This window comes from Podarcis liolepis, assembly GCF_965112155.1.
Source record: "Podarcis liolepis genome assembly, chromosome: 1".
Lineage (NCBI taxonomy): Eukaryota > Metazoa > Chordata > Lepidosauria > Squamata > Lacertidae > Podarcis > Podarcis liolepis.
This window is the reverse complement of record NC_139554.1, coordinates 94553068-94573136: the sequence shown is the minus strand read 5'-3', so window position 1 is coordinate 94573136 and position 20069 is coordinate 94553068. Positions and strand designations below refer to the sequence as shown.

Below are 20069 nucleotides of genomic sequence, written 5' to 3'. Positions count from 1 at the left end.
TTTTCTTGCCACATTTTGAGTGCAATTTCAATCATTTTAAGTAGCTATGATTAAAAGCTGTTTCTTTGAAAAATCAAGGTACTACTGTAGTTTCAGTTTGATATAGTAATCCCTCCAAGAGCAGGCCCCCAGTTTTTAGAAAGATAGGAGGAGGAAGAGAGAGAGAGAGAGAGAGAGAGAGAGAGAGAGAGAGAGAGAGAGAGAAGGTGGGTGAGTGGCCCTTCTCATTTTGGTCTCTGATCCCACCCACAACTGGCTTCAGCCCCTTCTGTTACTGCCATATAGCCTCTAGCCCATGCCCCCCTGAAACAGTACTATCCAACCTAAATAGAATCATCAGCGTACCAAATGAGGGATACTATACTGTTGCTTAATCCAGACAGCCTGGAAATGTATCTGGCTGAATGGTCCATCTGACTGAGGTGGTAGGATGTTTAAAATTCTGGATGGGATCGCACACTTTCTTAAGAATGGAGCTCACAGTTCTGAGTGCTGTTTTGGAGTACCTTACTCTGGACACAAAGCACTCTTTGCCAGCTCAGGCTGGTGTTGGCCAGAAGTAGCAGGCTTGACTAACGCAATGTGTCCTACATGGACTGTCCTTGAGGACCTCCTGCAAACTTCAGATGGTTTGAAAGACACCAGTTTGGCTTTCAAATGGTAACTTGCTGAAAAGCTCTACTGGACGTTCCTCTCTATTTCTGAGTAGAATTCAAGGTGCTTATTGGTTGTTAGGAATTGGAGAACTTCTGAGAACATTTAAGACCCATGCAGGAATATAGGAAAGTGCTTTATACAGAGGCAGACCATTGGTCAATCAAGACAGTTTCCTAATCCTAAAAAACCCCACTCTGAGATGTTAAAACTGTAGTCTGCCCAGGGCACAGAAACTGCTAGTTCCAGTTCTGCTTTCAACTCAGGTTCTCCTGCTGAGGCTTTAAATATTTGGCTGCTGTTCCATGAACTTTAGACTTCAACTAAATACAACAGAACTAAGAAAATAATTACATGTGATAACTGAAACGGCAACCTGGAAGTGTGTTAAGCCAGTATATTGAGCAGAGGAAAGACAAGGAGACAGAGGAGTGAAGACAAGTAGAAATTGAACTGTCAGCATGTTGAACAGTACTAACATTTAAATGTGCAGTGCTATTGTAACTCTTGAAAGCACACAGTGACAAAACAGCGAAGGTTGTTTAACTTACAAAACCTGAGCAGGTGTGCATCCTTCATGAGTGACAAGATGAGTGAAGGCAAGATCTACTCCCATGTTACCCTCTTCAGCAGGGATCACACACGTTCAGGCTTTGATCCTCGAAGGCCGGCCACTGAAGAGCGCTGTGTCTAATGTATGCATATACAAGAGTCCAATTAATTCACGATGCTACTGTGTGCTGCAAACATTTGCAACATGGTAATCTTACAAATGGGATGCGGGTGGCGCTGTGGTCTAAACCACTGAGCCTAGGGCTTGCCGATCGGAAGGTCAGCGGTTCGAATCCCCACGGTGGGGTGAGCTCCTGTTGCTTGGTCCCAGCTCCTGCCAACCTAGCCGTATGAAAGCATGTCAAAGTGCAAGTAGATAAATAGGTACCACTCTGGCGGGAAGGTAAACGGCGTTTCTGTGCACTGCTCTGATTTCACCAGAATTGGCTTAGTCATACTGGCCACATGACCTGGAAAAACTATCTGCGGACAAATGTCAGGTCCCTCAGCCAGTAAAGCGAGATGAGCACCACAACCCCAGAGTCGTTTGCCACTGGACTTAACTGTCAGGGGTCCTTTACCTAATCTTACAAATGTGTATATGAGATGTTTCTATACCAGGTTCAAAAAGACTGCTCCGGGCAACAGCTCACAAACATTAAAATGTTTATTTATTTTAAAATCATATTTCATAAAAGAGAATTAGGTATATTATTGTCACCTAATACCAAATAGGCTGTTGTTGGTAAAAATAAAAAAAATCCATATCACAAATAGAGACATATTTTCTCGGTATTAACATTTGAATTGCAGAAAGCACCCCTTGGTTGTAGTTGTTATTCTTCTAATTAAAAGGAAGAGAATGCAATAAAAATACACATATAAATGGGACCCAGTGTTTGCTTGTTTGTCCGCTTGCTGGATCACTTTCTTTTACTTTTAAAACTAATTGTAAACAAATAAGGCACAGTTCCCGTGAGAGGCTTCATTTTCTAGATGTATCTTGCCTTTAGTGAAATACAAGATCTGTGGATGGTTGAAGATCGTTTACAAAATAAATGCATTCCATTATTGGTCGGTTTTAATCTTAGGGAAGGGGACTGATGGCACAGGCTATAATCTGAACTTGTCTTTATCTTTTAAATTACGAAAAGGTGTACCACTCCTTGCCAGCCTCTACCATGCAAATAGCTATCGCACTGTGAAAGCTGCCAGGACATTAATCAGCCTGATTAGAATTCTGAAAGCAACTGGACACTACCAAATGAAACACAAGGAGGGGGTGCCAAAGGGAGGCACTTTCAGAGCAGCTTTCAGAGCAAACCATACCATTTACTGCTTCATTTTCATTTTTATCTGGATCTTGCTGACCCCTTCTTGTAGAATACTCTGTTCAACATTTCAAAAAAGAAAGAAAGCAATTAGTTAACTGAGAAGGATTCTACTAAAATAATGATGATGTGGTCCGAAGATTAAATTAAGATACTATTCTCATTAAGGTACAGCACATATGCTTGGGCGAATCATCCATTATGTATCTCATTCCAAAATAATGAAGGCTAACCATTTCTTTTTAGAACTTGCTGCATCGTTAGGTAAATGTTTAGGAAGGAATGTGCCCATTTTTGCCCTAGGAAAAAGAGAAGGAACAGAGGTGTGAGATGTGATCAGTTCTACTGCTGAAACCAAGGAGGTCCGGCCTGAGCAGTGTCTGGATGGGAGACAATCTGGGGATCATAGGTAAACTGGAGGGAAGGCAGGATAGAAGTACAAAGAGCGACTGCAATCATATGGCATCACAACTCATTGCATGCAAGTAGATACTATCAATGGTAACTAGAGACCTGCGGGTATAGGGAGGTATACAAATTTAATAAATAATAATAATTTGATACCAGAATCAGATGCCCAGTTGACCTTGTGTATACAGTATTTTATCAAGGAAGAAATAGACTCCCACTTTGGGACACAGGACCTTTTGGGATACGACTTTGGTCTAGCATATGGATAGAAGAGCATGTGCTCACTTGAAATAGCTCATAAATAGCTGAATATTATTATTAGGTACTTAATATTATTGGAAACCAATTAAAAGCAAGTAGATTAGATAATTTCAGTGCATTTTTTCTTTAAAAAATAATGTTAGGGGTACTCTCATTTTCCTACTTATATTGAAATACTGCCCCTCAAGGAGGCCAAACTTAGATTCACAAAATGTTTAGGGGTATGCGCTGGATAATTCTATGTTTTTTCTCATGTAATTCTGATCACAGATTTTAAGGATCACAAGTAACTTCACAATAGGCATTTAAAAGAGAGAGAAAAAGGAAACTATGAACCTATGAGTCTGATTATTAAATATCCAAACAGTAAATATCATGCAACAGTATTTATATATATATATATATGATTTAGCAATATGTACAAATCAACTTGTTCTTGGAACTGGTTTTTAGTGTATATTCTATATTTTAATAGGCGGGTGTATTCCTGCATGAGTCTTACAACACTTCAAATCATTCAGATGTTAATCTTTCCTTCTGACAGGCATGACAGGTGCCCCAAGAGTGATGGTCATATTTGCTAGCTGATGTTAAAAACAAATAGTCTACCATGGAGCCGACTTTCTAATTGGTATCCATTCCTGCCAGCTGACTCAGAGTAACCTTTGCAAGCACAAGCTGTTAAAAGTGCAGTCAGCTCTATCCATCTTACATTTAGTTCCATAAAAAAAGGTATCAAAGTGACATTCAGCCCAGTCCACAGCCTGGTTAGACTGAAGTACATGGATTAAACCCAGATTAGTTCTGTTGGTATTTTAGAGCTTCTTCCCACATTGCATTTTTCTGTGTGTATACACATAAGTTTTGCATAAACATGTGCCTAAAATTGTAACAAGGAGCATGTCAGACTCTTGGAAATTAACCAGGTTCTTCTGGTGGTGGTAGTGGGAGCAATATTGCAGCCCATTTTTCCAAGTCAGTCTGAGAGTTCAGAAAAATTACCTCATCTAGCCTTCTCTAGAAGGGTGGGGAAGAGTAAATAAGTTGCAGGAGTGAATTTCAAGGAATTGGGAGTCCATTGAGTTTACTAAATTGTGCAAGAAATCATTACTGAGTTTATAAAGCAAAAAAAAAAGAAGAAGCTTGCATCTCATTAAAGCATCTGGAATAATCAAACAAAGGAGAACAAAGAGAGGGAGAAAGAAGAAGAAAGCAAAACAAAACAAAATTTAAAAATGCCCCCAAATTCTGACTCCATTCTATTTGTTCTACTTATTCTACTGCTGTTCACAGAGTTAGCTGAGAATGGCTGGTAATTCCAGGAGTACTGGGGACATGGGTCAACTATGGTCTGTTCCATATACTGGCATATCTTGCTTGGGTCATTGGAACTATCGATTCTTCATTAATAAATTTGATAAAATAAACTTTGTCAACCTCTCTCTACAAAGGAGCTTTTTCTAATACGGCACAAAACCCACTATACCAATACACAATGATAGCATTTTACAAATGTTTCCAATATATTGGTGCGGTACAACTATCTGGAAGTCTTTCATTTACAGTTCTAACACAGCAGTGAAGATCTTCCACCCCACATGCCCAATGAGGTTAGTTTCCAGGTGTAAACTCTGTAGTGCAGTTTGCTATAAGTTCTCATTGAGAATTGCTGTTTCCTTGGACCTTTTGATTTCAGACGGCATGGGCAAAGGAAGTAGAAAGGGAGATGCTTCCTTTGCCAGCACAATTTGCCAGCACAAACCATGTGGCGGGGGAGGCGAGTCTTCACCTGCCTTCATGAGAGATTGACAGGTGAACAGTTCCACCCACCTGTCAAAGTGACTCTTGAGGATTGGGGGATGTCTAAATCCAGCCCATCAGCCATATCCACTTCTGCACCCAGGTTTTTTAAATCACAGCAGGTAGCTCCATTTTTGACACCGAGTGCCCCTGCTTCCATGCTGGGTTGGAATTGTTTACCTTATTTTAGCTGCTGGTTTCTGTATTGATTTTAAGTGTTTGCTGGTTTGCGCTGGGCTTTTTTTGCATAAGTGATTTCTTGGCTTTACCTTTAATTGCGAATTGTATTTTATTGTCAATACGCACCACCCAGAGAACTTGGCTGGGTGGTGAGTATACAAATGTTATCACCATCACCATCATAATCTTATTGAGAATCAACAAACGATGCTATGGGATTACAAATAACAAATGAGCAAGATAGGGACTAGTTCTGTCTTTTACTGTCTTTTGCTAGAGATGTGCAGAGTGCACAATATAGGAGAAATGGAAATACCTCTAACTTGGGTATTAAAAAGATGAAAAGGAAGGTGTGTTCTCCCCACCAAAAAATAAATAAATAAATCCAGTACCAATAGTATCTACCACCACATAGATTGAGCTAGATTTATCATTAACACAGTAGCAGATTTTAAACATATATTTTGGAAATGTCCAATATTCCGCACAATATGGAACCTGGTTAGGGAAATGACAAGATATTTGCTACCATTAGATGTTTTCCTTTTGGGTTACTTAAAGAATTCAATTACAGATGTCAATTTGGTGCTTAATCTTTTTGCTGCTGGCAAGATCTGTATAGCAGCAGATTGGAGAAAAAAATAATCCTCCATCAGTCTCAGAAAGGTTTAATAGAGTTTTGAATATTATAATACTCTAAATTAACATACTACCGAAGAGAAAGTAATGGGAGACAACCAAATCAGTTTCCAGAATGACAGATTCTATTTGAGATGCTCTGGAATAAGTTTCAGACAATGCGCCCCTTTTTTCTGTTTATATTTTATTGAAAATTTTCTGTGAGGAAATGAAGGAAAATGAAAAAAAGAAAAAGAAAGAAAAACATGAAATTGTAATACAATATGATATATATAAGTAATACAATTATTCCAACAAGTGTAAAATTATTAACAAGTCATTATAATTTTCATAAATACATTCAAAATATCATTATATTTATCCATACAAAATCTGCATCTAAAAGCAATCCATTTGTATGTTGCAAGAGTTGTCGTAACGTCTATCTGTTTATCAAAGAGGGCCATGGAAATATACAATGAATCAACATCAATCTCTTGGCAGAAGTAAGGAGAGAGTCCATTTACACTGACCCATTGTCAAACCCCCAAATAGTTGGTATATGATTTAAAAAAATATTATCACCTAACAATTTTATTTTTCTCCCCAAAGTAGTATTTATGCATTCTGACTTTATCCATAACAGGCAAAATTATTGTGTCAAGCACTGAGGTGGGGTGTGTGTGAAATTATTTGACTTTTGATGAGCATGAACCTCCCATATGAACCATGTGAGCCATATATTTAGAAAATATCTAGAAATTCTTTTCCTTGTTCCCACTATCTTGAAGCGTGGTTGGTTACCACCTGAGATAGGACCTTCTCGCAGCTGAAGTGAGATTATAGAACTGTCTGCTGAATAGCGATGTTGCTGAAAGTCGTCGTACCTGAACCGAATGCAAGTTTATTGGCTCTCAATGCTCAGATGCAACACAAACTGGCCATTATTTCTCTCCCCCAAAAATTGTTCGGCAGCTCAGAATGCTGTAAAGTGTATTCTGTATCCACTTGGAAAAGTTTTATGCTGTTGGGTTTGTTTGTTTGTTTGTTTGTTTGTTTGTTTGTTTGTTTACTGATTTTAATGAATACATGATTACTGCATAACTTTTTTTATTTTACAAGTCACTTAGAGAATTTTATTGATATAAGCTATAATAATAATTGTCACAATGTTTTTCAAAGTTTATGTGTTTTCAGAGAATGCTTTGTAACTGAAATCTGTCAGGCTATACATAAAAAGAAGTAAGCAAGGAGGACTTTTCAAGCTCTAAGTATCAATGGGCACGTCAAGTGATGTCCCCCATGCATTGAGGAAGAGGTTCTGCAACACTGCACTTGCCTAATTAAGGGGTAGGAAGCGTAAAGGTAAAGGGGCCCCTGACCGTTAAGTCCAGTTGTGGACGACTCTGGGGTTGTGGCATTCATCTCGCTTTACTGGCCGAGGGAGCCGGCGTTTGTCCGCAGACAGTTTTTCCAGGTCATGTAGCCAGCATGACTAAGCTGCTTCTGGCGAACCAGAGCAGCGCACAGAAATGCCGTTTACCTTCCCGCCAGAGCGATACCTGTTTATCTACTTGCACTTTGACGTGCTTTCAAAATGCTAGGTTGGCAGGAGCTGGGACTGAACAACGGGAGCTTGCCCCCTCGCGGGGATTCGAACTGCCAACCTTCTGACTGGCAAACCCTAGGCTCTGTGGTTTAGACCACAGTGCCACCCACTTAATGCTAAGCAAAGCAACCCATAGCATATGCAAAAGCTTTCATTACTATGTTCCTCTAAGCTACATTTTCTTGACCTCTTTGTGGAAATTCAACAACAACAAAATGCCTGCCACTGAACAGGGAAGCACCCATGATGATGATGATGTTTGTGTGTGTGTGTGTGTGTGTGTGTGTGTGTGTGTGTCACTATGTATTAAAGAGGCGTCCCCCCCCCCAAAAAAAATCAGTTCAGCACTAAAGTGCCTTAGGTTTTAGGGAATATCTCCTTCCTAGTTCTTATAAGAGAATTTTGCCACAATGCAAATAGTTGATGCGATGTTCTATTCATGTTTATTTTTAATTTCTTTTTGTTTTTCACTTGTTTTTCCCTTTCTATGATTTTTTTCCCCATTTTTATGTTTTTCTCTTTGTTGTAAACCACTGTGATGTATCTTTACATATTTTTATTCATAAATAAATAAAGATGGTCTTCAGGTTCATCTTGATTTTATTGGTTCTACGAATCATATTGCCCCATATGAATGGTTTCCCTTTTATCTGAACATTTTAATAATATCCAATACCCCCACACCCCCTATGGCTTTCATTGAAATGTTGCTGTTTTCCAAATGGCCCAGAGGCACGATTCTGTTTGAAACATCCTAGTATGGTGTTGTAGCAGATGCTTCACAGTGGGCCAAAAGGAAAAAAATGTTTAGACGGCTTGCCCTCTCATCAAGAAATCTTCTTTAAATGTCACGAGTCATTCTAATTCTTGTCACACAACCCTTATCCTGCAGGATACCAATCACTCATAAATCAAGCCAAGGTTTTCATAAGGAACTGAGGTTATACAATATATCAAATAGGGTTTGCTGTGATAGGCGGCATAAATTGGCAGATGTCTTGGCAAAGTTAATCTAAATGAATCAGTGCCAGTGTCTGGTGTGCTAGACATCTGTGATTCACTGAAGGGTGGAGATCTGCTCTGCACAATGACAAGATGTTTGGTGAGAAAAATAAAAGGAAGTTGTTTATCTTATAAAAGATTGTCATCTGCTTTGTCGATTTAATTTTTTTTTTTAAAGAAAAGGATTCAGCATGAAAGCTCCTCCCTCTAAAGAAAAAAAAGCAAGCCTAATATTCAGGCATTCCACTCTATCTCTTTTCCCACTTTATTCTGTCTGTTTACTATAGAAGCATAATGTCTTTTGAGCAGCCTGTTTAATCACTCATGGGTTTGTCCTGTTGTTAAGGCTGCACCCTGACCTTCATTTGTCAGCTTCTGTGTGTCCCACTCAATGCATATTTCCCTCCTACTCCTTTTTCTCCATCACCAGTTTGCATTGCATATTATCAGCTCATTCTCTGCTTTTCAGAGATTGCTTTGTTAAAACCCACATGCGACTATCCGCAGAAGAAGAAATCAATGTCTCTTTATGTAGGCACTCCACCTGAGATTCTTTCTACTTCTGAAAAAAAAAAATCACAAGTTTTGTGTCAAGTTTTCTTCTGACATTCAATGACCTTCCCAACCAGCCGGTGCACACACTCTCTCTCTCGTTCTCTCCCACCCCACTTTTTCAGTAGTTTCTTACTTGTGGGACAGAATAAGAAAACATTTTTGAAGGGGGGCACTGTTCTGCCTCTAACAGAGATTTGATGAGTGTTAATTCCAATTTATTTAGTCATGTAAGATTTGCACAACGTTACATTTACATTTATTTATTTACGGCTATTAGCCCATAAAATATGTACAAACATAAAAAAGCACAAAGGCTTAAAAACCGAAATATCTGACAACAGAAGGTGAACACTGCGATGCAAGGGTGGGTCATTGGGCAGAGCCAAATAACAGGATGTGGCCCGGAGAGCTCCAAGGGACGGTTCACAGAAAAGGAAAACTGAAGACGAGATCTGACATGCACTCTCATCATAACTGTCCGATTAGATTTTGATGTTGTTGTTGTTGTTTTTTGGTGGTTTTTGCGTGTGAGATAACCGCATTCAGGAATCTCGCCACCTGCAGAGTAACAGAAGGATCTGTATCCTGCAAAAGCAGTGCGGCGTGTGACTCAACAGGCCTGCTAACCAAGCACAGTAAAGCAGGGCCCAGGAATTTAGTCCTGGCTATGCTATGTAGGGGACAGTTGAACATTATATGTGGAAGAGATTCAACAGTTTTCCCATCACACACGCATAGCGGAGACACCAAACCCTTGGAAAATCTGTGGCTCAGCAGGTTCGATGAACCTTGCACGAATAAATGCAAGTCGGTGTGGTACTGATGAAAGAGATGACATGTATGATGGAAGGTCAAGTGGTGGGGTTATTCCGTGATACCTGGGGGAGCAGACACCCCCACCTCTGGCAAGGTTGTGTTGATTTTCAATGTCTGCTAATCTTTGCTCAATGAGGCTTTTAGCTGGGCACAACGTTATTAAACGAATAGCTGCAATGGGCTACCAGCCAGGGCCCCTCTGGATTTTGGCCACTTTCACATAGGAGATTCTAAAATATGGTATTTATTGGGGGCAGTATCTGGGGCTCACCATTACAATACAAGGTGGTACAGGATTCCATTGCGATTATTTCTTTTTAGACGCAAAAAAGTTTCCCTCCTGCTCCAAGCGCTGGTAGAGCTACAACCAGCAGGAGCAGAGTGGCAATGAGAAGCCTGTCAGAAAGTAGTATTATTCAACAGGGCCTTTGGCGTGTGTGTGCGCGCGCGCATGCGCTATCATCACTGGGCAGACTTGTGCCCAGCCTCCAGACACTCTGAAATGGCCAAAAGGTATGGACAGAATGCTTCAGCCCATTGCGAATAAACATAGTCATACTACTTCTAAGACTGTAATCAGTGCTTTTTTCCTAAAAAAATATGTTTAGGGATACTCTCATTTTGACTCAAGAAAACCACCATTTTATAGTTCAAATCGGGGGAAATAAATACAGTAAACAGACAAAAGTACAAAGAACATGCATTACCTCATATAACACAACTGACAGCTCACAGTAACTTCCACATTGGCATGAGGTTTTGTGCACCAACATTTTCCCGATTCCTCTGCTTGCTGTTGGTGTCTGTCGCCAGATGTCATCCTTTCAAAAACCATGAATTTACATACACTGAAGGCTTAAACAAAGGAGGGCCTACCAATTTCATAAACATTAAGTTGGCTACAGGGTTTTAATGCAATGAAGCTCTTGTTGGAGTCAGTATTAAATTCATCTGAGAGAAGCTATGTTCACACTCACTTGTTGAAATTTGGATGTACTTGATTGTGTTTAAAAGAGGCATAAGAGATGATGGAATCTTATTTTCTGAAAGGTACTCAGAAAAGTAGTTTTAGTTTCTTCTCCCATTAGATTCACAAAATGTTTAGGGGTATGTGTACCCCTGGGTCCCCCCAGAAAAAAGCACTGATTATAACAAAGCTGAGCATCTGTTACTGAAGCAATTACACATTCTTGCAATTGCCTCCACTTCTCTTTCCTTCATCCATGGTTTCCTGTGTCAAACTTTAAATGGTAAAGTCCTTGGGGGCAGGGGCCAGTTAGTTCACTTGTACACTATAAAACACCATGCATCATCATAAAGCACCATAATAATTTGTATGTAGGCTTGTAACTGTAGCACTGTGAATACATAAATCTTATTCAAGGCTACAACTTGCTTTTTATTGTGAGAATGGATTCAGATTCATTCTGATTCTGTGGACTGTCCTTCTGAAAATTGGCTGCCCAGATAAATTTGTAAACATCATTCAGCTCCTCCATGATAATATGATAGCAACAATCACAGATAACAATGGCTCTCAAAGTGAACCATTCATAGTGGGATCAGGTGTTAAGCAGGGTTGTGTTGCCCCAACTCTATTCATTATTTTCATTGCCATGATCCTACACTTTGTCAAAGGGAAACTGCACTGGAGTAGAAATCATATATTGAACAGATGGAAAGCTCTTCAATCTGAGCAGGCTGAAAGCAAAGAGTAAGGTTACCATAACTTCTGCCATAGAGCTTCAGTATGCTGATGACAACGTAGTGTGCGCACACTCAGAGGATGACCTCCAAACTATCCTAAATATCTTTGCAGAAGCTTACTAAAAGCTTGGCCTATCACTCAACATCCAACCAATCAAAGTGCTACACTAACAAGTACAAAATAACCCCTCTGCAGCGCCACAAATACAACTCAATGATGTGATGCTTGAAAATGTTGATCACTTTTCCTACCTAGGCAGTTATCTTTCCACAAGGGCCAACATTGATGCCAAAATCCAGCATCACCTGAGCTCTGTGAGTGCAGCTTTCTCCCGATTGAAGTGCAGAGTGTTTGAGGACACTCACCGGGAAACCAAAATGCTTGTTTACAAAGCTATTGTACTACTAACCTTACTATATGCTTGTGAAACATGGGCCACTTATAAACGCCATCTCCAGTTCCTCAAAAGATTCCACCAACAGCGTCTCCGAAAATTTTTACACATTACTTGGGAAGACAGGCGAACTAATATCAGTGTATTGGAAGCAGCGAAGATCACCAGTGTTGAAGCGATGATTCTTCAACACCAACTTCGTTGTACTGGTCATGTTGTGCAGATGCCTGTTGATCGTCTTCCGAACTTAAAAATGGAAAGCATAATGTTGGTGGTCAACAAAAGAGGTTTAAATGCTGTCTCAAGGCAAATCTAAATTTTTTTAGTATAAACACTGACAAATGGAAGACACTGGCCTGCGAGCGCTCCAGTTGGAGAACAGCCTTTACCAAAGGTGTCATGGGCTTTGAAGACACTCAGACTCAGGAAGCAAGGGAGAAACATGCTAGGAGGAAGGCACACTTGGCAAATCCACACTGTGATCAGCTCCTGCCCAGAAACCAATGTCCCTACTGTGGAAGGACATGTGGATCCAGAATTGGTCTCCACAGTCACTTATGGACTCATTGTTAAAACTGTGTTTATGGAAGACAATGTTACTCGGCTACGAGTGATCGCCAAAGAAGAATACCCAGAAATGTAATGAAATGATGAACAATAACCAATGGTTAAATCCACAATACAAATCTATGCATCGCACTCATACTATGCAGATGTTCAATGTCTTGTCCAACAGCTACTCCACTTTAGCTAGTGATAAAGCTTGACCTACTACAAACAGTGAATGTGAGCCTTACAGGGTTGAATGCTTTTGCATGACCATCAGTTCTCAAGACTTGTCCCGGTGCTCTTATTTACTTAGTGCAAGAGAAAGGCTCTTTTATATAGGCAGCCAATTAGAGTTCCAAACTGAGCAACACTATCCTAAGAATATTTCTTCCAGGTTCCTTACTACGTGTCTTTGAAACAAGTAAATGTGTGTATGTGCAGGGGCTGAGGAATCCACTGAGACCTACGCCATGGCTACCCAATTTTGATCAAAGTTCCAAGCTTAGTACATGCGAGAGCCAGGACTTGGGAATTTTTCACTGCTGTGCAAACGTTTAGGCACAGAAGGCATGATCAATACAACTCAGAGCAGTGCATTCTAATGTTCTGATGTGGTGTGCACAAGTGTGTGATGTTGCCCTCCAGTTGTTGGTCCATAGAGATGATAAGTTGGTACAAGCAGTGGATATGTTACCATTTCTTTACTCAGGCAATAAAGTCCTACATTTCTGAATGTGAAGGACCCAGTCTTTAGTCCCAATTCCCTAAGAATGTGTATTATTTATCTGTTGCCTGCAGTGCTAGGTTCTGTTAATACAGGTTTCTGTTGAGTCTCACTTCTTTGATTTATTATATGCTGATAGGAAAAACATACTGTGTTCATGTCCTACATGTGGGCATCTCATAGGCATCTGTTGGCCACTTTGAGAAAATGATACTGAGCTAAATGGTCCTTTGTCCTGATTCAGAAGGACTCTGCATATGGTTTCATGCATATACAGGAAGGCAATACTGTTAGAGTCACAAACACCTCTATGGGCAAGAGCTAGATTCTTGAGAGGAGACTGATGCAACTACAAGAAAGCAAGCTCTGTTTGAGTTACCTACATCACTCACACCCTCTTTTTCTTTTTGGATATCTGGGACATTCTGCTTTCATGCTGCCATTGGTTCCACCATAGGATTCATAAGCACCAACCTGCTTGCAGCAATATATATTATACTGGCAGGTAATCACATTCCAGTGAAAGGTTATGTTAAAGCAAAATAATTGCTCCGTGTGACCTTCCCATGTATGTGGCTTGAGGGATCATTTTTCAAAGCTGTCTGCCTTTGAGTAATTGCAGCATACATTAGGCAGCAATCACTCCATATCATCGGAAGACTTTCCCATTGATATATATTATTCCTAGTGTCACCCCAGCTGATGTATAATCAATTGCAACTTAACTATGGTTGTGGAAGATAAGCTTGCTAAGCCATTGCAAAGATGGAAATGTTCAGAAGCAATCACCGTGGTTCTGCCCTTTCTCCTCCTTCCATCATTAGACTTTCTAGGTTAAACATGGAGTCATACCTGTTTTTTTACGATATTGATAGCTAGATACAATTTGGTAATGACATCTGCAGCTAGGTAAGTTCCTTCATTAGGTGGCCAGGTGAAAAAGAGGGCAGGGGGTCCTTAGAGCTGTTGAAACTGAAATTTCTGGGACCCTGTAGGAATTTCAGCTGAGATTACCTTGGCATATAAACTGTTGATTCCCTTGCTGCTTAATCTCTTCATTGTGAATGCTACTTGCTCTTTGTGTTTGTGATTTTTGCAGCTTTTATTAGTACGATTGTTTGCATTGTAAAATGGCTGGATCACTGCTGCTTTTTCTGCTTGCTTTGTCTATGGATCCTTTGCATAGTAGGTATAGTTCAGCTATGCAAAAGCCAGAGGTTTCTACACTTTGGTCTCTCCATCCAGGCAAACAAGAGTTCAATGCAAGCAAAAGAACTGTGTGAAGTGGGGCAGGTGAGGGGTGTGGTCTGGCCAAGGGAGGACCAAGGGCCAGAGAGAGACAGAGAGGGACCTGGAGAGTTGCATTTGATCCCTGGTCCTGCCATTCCCCATCCCTGCCATCTGGATCCAGGGGTGATGGTGGTGGTAGACAATGGTGGAAAGCTCATGAGGCCCTGTAGGCTTCATCTTGCCTATTCCTTTCCAGGATGACTGAGGGGACCTTACTGGTTTCACCCTTCAACTCACCTTCATGATAAAGTTAGCCTCATGGGTGTTGCAGGGGGTGCCACAACTATGATGTAGAATGGACGGTGGGGGCGTCAAATTTTGGTGTCACACAGGGCACCATTGAGATTTGAGACCCCAAGGTCTGCCACTGAAGTAATGACTCACATCTGCCATTCATGGGTGCTAAATTCTGAGCCAAGGTGGTGTCTTCTAGATGAGGAAAGGGAAGGAATCTCCATCTTACCTCCTCGTTAATCTTCTGTCCACAGTAACGCAGGGAGGTGATATAGCTGCAGATCCCCTCAGAACCCACGTTAAAACAACTGTGGCCTTTATTGACACTGTATGTTTTGTTTCCATCTTCATTCCAACTGTGGTGGCAAAACAGATTATTCTGTGGTGACTCCACTAATTTTGAAGTTAATCCACTCTTCATGGTAAAAGATTGGGAATACTAACCCATAAATCCTGTACAATTTATTGTGCAGTTCTTGCTGGACTGAACAAATGCAAAATTATTATTATAATTAATTAATTATACTACCTTTCACCCAAATCACCACAGGGTGGTTTACAACGTAATAGCCCCAGTGAATAATTCCATATCTGAATGCTCAGAAACCTGTCAAACATCATCTTCATCACTAAGCACACAGTAAATCCTACTTATGAACAATAGGGGAAACCTTTAGACTTAAACTCCTGGGGGAAATGTAATACATACTGGGGAAATGTTATATGGAGGATATCTGGACATCTTTGTTCTAAACGGCAACATGTCATTCTGCTGATTGCATGTCTTGCTTGATTGTATGTCTAATGCTGTGGAAAAGTCTTCTAAACATGTATATTCCCAGAGGGCTTCCTCCCGTGTTTCTGTCTCAGTGTTCATGCCAGCCGTGAACACTTTTGACTGAGTGCTGCAAAAGGTTGCCTCAAAAATTAACACTGTAATATATCATAGGATGCTTTTTAAAAATTTATAGACAGAGAAAGATGGTGGTCATTCTCTTTGCTTTCCTAAGCAATTGAAACATTGTTAATGTTTTAATTGCACCTCAAGTAACTGACTCTTTACTCTGATAAGTCTCCTGGACAGATGACAGATCATTCGGTTTGATGAGACTTGTGTGTGCATATGCTTTAAAGAGAGAGAATATAACAGATCTAGCTATCAGTCAGCTTACCAGGCTACAGGCAGTGCTTTAATTGAACAGATATGTGATCTATTATTTAACCCCAATAGATTAGGCAGTGTATCAAAGGAAGTAGACACCTGTATCCTGTTGCTTAGAACAGATGACTTGTGGATTATCTACCAGAGGGTGGGGCAGAATGTGTGCTATGCTGGGGGGGGGGGGGGAGAAGGCAGTCAAAACCATGCAAACTATTTAAGACCAGGATCTCAATGACATTCAAGTGCCTTTCTGTGCTCACACTGAAGTGTTATGGACTCTGATTGAAATGTGTGCATGCACCAGGGATTGTAGAATATTGTCAGGACCACACTAGGACTGTGACTAGCCATAACCAAATCTAAACTGAGAGGGGGTGTATTGAGCAACCAGGGGTCTTGGAGGTAAATGGATGGAGGATGGATGGTGGCTAATGAATTGAGGTTGAATCCTGACAAGACAGAAGTACTGGGGGCGGGTGGGTGTGGGGGACTCCCTGGTTCTGAATGGGGCAACCGTGCCCCTGAAGGAGCACTTGTGCAGCCTGGGAGTCATTTTGGACTCACAGCGTTCCATGGAGGCACAGGTCAATGCTGTGTCCAGGGCAGCTGTCTTCCACCTGGTATGCAGGCTGAAACCCTACCTGCCCACAGACTGCCACACCAGAGTGGCGGTTCCCTCACCACGAGAAGCAAAGTTACAGGGAACCAGGCAGAGGGCCCTCTCAGTAGTGGTGCCCGCCCCGTGGAACACCCCCCACCATCAGATGTCAAGGAAATAAACAACTGCCTGACTTTTAGAAGACACCTGAAGGCAGCCCTGTTTAGGGAAGCTTTTACTATCTGATGAATTATTGTATTTTAATGTTATGTTGGAAGCCACCCAGAGTGGCTGGGGAAACCCAGCCAGATGGGTGGGGTATAAATAATAAGTTGTAGTTGTAGTTGTAGTTGTAGTTGTAGTTGTAGTTGTAGTTGTAGTTGTAGTTGTTGTTGTTGTTGTTGTTGTTGTTGTTGTTGTTGTTGTTGTTGTTGTTATTAACAAATTGCTGCATGTGGAGTAGGGCAACTGAAGACAATCGAGAAAACTCGCCAAACTGGGGAGCAAGAAATTAGATCCTAAAGTGTAGCAAGCAGAGTTTGGGAAGTGTAAGAAATGAGGTTTCCTCCCCCACCCAGAATTATATTATTATTATTATTATTATTATTATTATTATTATTATTATTATTATTATTCAGTTATTAAACATCTTTTCCCCTTCACCATTCATTCCTCAAAACCACATTTGTTTCATGATGCATACATTCATTCCATATGCCCCTGTTACTTACACCAGTTTTCATGTATTTCTTTTTCTTCTACTGAGTTTTTTATATTTGCCATGCAGCTACTATTCTGGTGAGGATGTGTGTATGAGCTGGCTGCTCCCCCTGCCCCCAAAATATTCCAGAACAATACAATGTGTAGGGAATTTGGGGAAAAGAAAATGGTAGGAGGCACCATGAGGCCTGACTGACTAGTCCTCCGTTTCTGCTGGAGAAAAGTCTTCACCTCCACCCTACCTAGTCTGGATAGGTATGGATAAGAGAACCTGTTCATGTCTGTAAGTTACCACACTTGTATCAGATATATAAAAATTGAACAGAAGTATCCCCATTCAATTCAATGGTTTCATTTGTCCCCAAACAAATGTGCAAGCCTAATACTGTTCTGCTAACCAAGAAAGGTCAGAGAAGGCTAATGACTATTGTTAAATACCAAACCTGGCCAATCCACAGAACGTTAGACTCAGTAGAATTTTTCACAATGGTGTTTCATACGTCAAGGAGGTTTTAGGGGCTAAACACAGAAAGTCCCAGGAAACAAGGGTCCTGGTTCAATATAGAGCTACAAGCAACACGGTGCTGCTTTTCTCCCATCTACATTTGTCCAAAATCAGGAAGAGAGAAGTGTAGCATCTCTCATCATACACAGAAGACATTTCCACACAATATATTACAATGGCCCAGTTTAGACTGATACAAGTCCATTGTTCCATCTAGCGCTGTATTTATTGTCAGTTCTGAGAAGTGGCAGTACTCTAGGTTCTCAGGCAAATGGCTTTCACCCCACCTGCTACCTGTTTTAACAGGAGATGTGAAGTATTAAATCTAGGATTTTCTGCATGCAAAGCATGTACTTCACAACTGAACTATTGGCCCTCATGATGCTGGCATGTCAGCAACCATTCAAACAGAGTTTCCACAGCAACAACAAACTATTTGCAAAAAACAGGCTTCTTGTTTAGCATTCAGTATGTTGGGTAACAAATAAATACTCAATTTCAAGTGCTTAACTCAGTCGGAGAGGTGTAGCCTGGGTCAGCCTGAACCCACTTACAGCAGAGATGTCTGGAATACTAGAGGAAGCCTGGTTAAATTAGGCCATGGCTACCCTAAAAATGTAGAACCATCTAATCTGCTCCTTTCTCCCTCATTTGTAAATAATAACCCGCAACACCCAGCACCATCTAGGAACTTGTAAGTATTTAAAGGGTTGACCAAGGCTGGGCTTGGGGCAGGGGCAGCTCACAGATGCCCTTTATCCGGGGTAGCTAACCTGAGGTTCTCCAGATATTGTTGGACTCTAAGTCCCATCAGCCTCAGCCCATATGGTCAATAATCAGGGATGATGGGAGTTGGAGTCCGGCAGCATCTAGAGCCATCTAGATGCCTCATCTGTACCCTGTATGGTCTCTTCAGTGTTGGGCAGTTCTGCTGATGGTTGGTGCTGTTTTGTTCTCTCTGGGTTTAACTCACCAGTAGTTTCAGTTTAATAAAAAATTTTATTGCCTTAAAAAAAAAAAAGATTCACTGGGAAGGTTTATATACACCCCCACGCCCAAAGTGAGATGTTGTCACAGACTAAAGGTTTTAGAAGAGGACGCACTCTTGTTTAGATATAATAGTGTTTAAAGGGTTGGGGACCAAAGGAATGACCAACAGAGGCACCAAGCGAGGCTCCGAAGGGACAGCATTGTACAGACTGGACGCCACCTCCAAGAAGGGGTTTTTTCCCATTTGGTAGGGATCTCATTTTGCAGGGGCACCCAGAAAATAGAAGTGAAAAGGTTCCCAGCTCAAGAAACATGGCAAAGGGGCGGGAATTTTCAAGGAAGAGCAGCTTGCCCCTTCCAATGGACCAGGCATTTCTGAGATCTGAGACTAATAGTGATATCCAAGGAACATGGACCAACATGGACCAAGCCCCTATCTACTGGTTTGCACATGAAAGTCAAACCACACATTTCTCTTGAAATATCTCCTTTATCAAAATCTGAGCCCCAAACCCATTTAAAACACTTACTCATTTAGCAGCAACGTTTTACTCATAAGAAGTTCCTATAGAATACCAATCTACATTTTAATTAAGTTTTAGTCAGTGTAGACTAGTTAAAATGAATGGGCTTAATTTAGTCACAATAATGTGTCTATTCTGAGTAAAACTTAGTTGATTACCACCCAAGGCCAAAATGGTACAGTCCTGGGACAAAGCTTTTGCAAAGCTGTAATATTAAATCAAGCCAACACTGTATTTTGCAAAAAGAGCTTTCTCTCTCCTTTTTCTTTTGTTGAAAAAAAACAAACCAGAGATCACCACCAAAATTGACCAAGGTTAGGAATGTGAAAGAGATCAGAGCAGCAACAATTTCCAGCCTCATCACTTGAGGTTGAGAGGAAGGCAGATACCTGACCTACATTTTAGAAAGTTTGATTCCTGGAAGTTTCTACAAAGTTTCCTGGGCTACACACTTTGTTTCATCTGAAAAATCAGAGGTCCTAAAATTCACTGGTGGTCACACCACACTGTGCAGATGCCATGACCTTCACTTTGCTTTGCTGTTCCCATCTTAAATGCAAGTTGCTCCGTACAAGAAGAGCAAACACCATTCGAATTTCACAATTATAATGTAAGCTATTTGGTAAAGCCATTCTTTTGTTTCTCGTCCCCATTACTTTTTCCTCCTTTGCTAATCCTGAGAGAAAGTCAAATGAACCAATGTTTACTCTTTCCCAGCCCTCTTACCCTCCTACCGTCGTCTCTGGTGAATCCATAATGTTGGATCATCACATTCATTTCCATGGCAACAGGTGCTGATGCCATAAATAGAGGTTTAATTTCAGGATTAAGCAGGAGGCAAAAGCTGGATAGTGAATTGAAAATTCTTATTCAAAGTCAAAT

The 20069-nt window shown here is 40.8% G+C and overlaps 1 long non-coding RNA gene across 1 annotated transcript in view; it reads right to left on the bottom strand.

Moving 5' to 3' along the window:
* The window catches only part of LOC310701378, a 33434-nt gene that overhangs the window by 2994 nt on the left and 10371 nt on the right, over nt 1–20069 (bottom strand). The window contains exon 2 of the long non-coding RNA XR_014523029.1: nt 1206–1344. This is a non-coding gene — a long non-coding RNA (uncharacterized lncRNA). The remainder of the gene's footprint in view (nt 1–1205; nt 1345–20069) is intronic.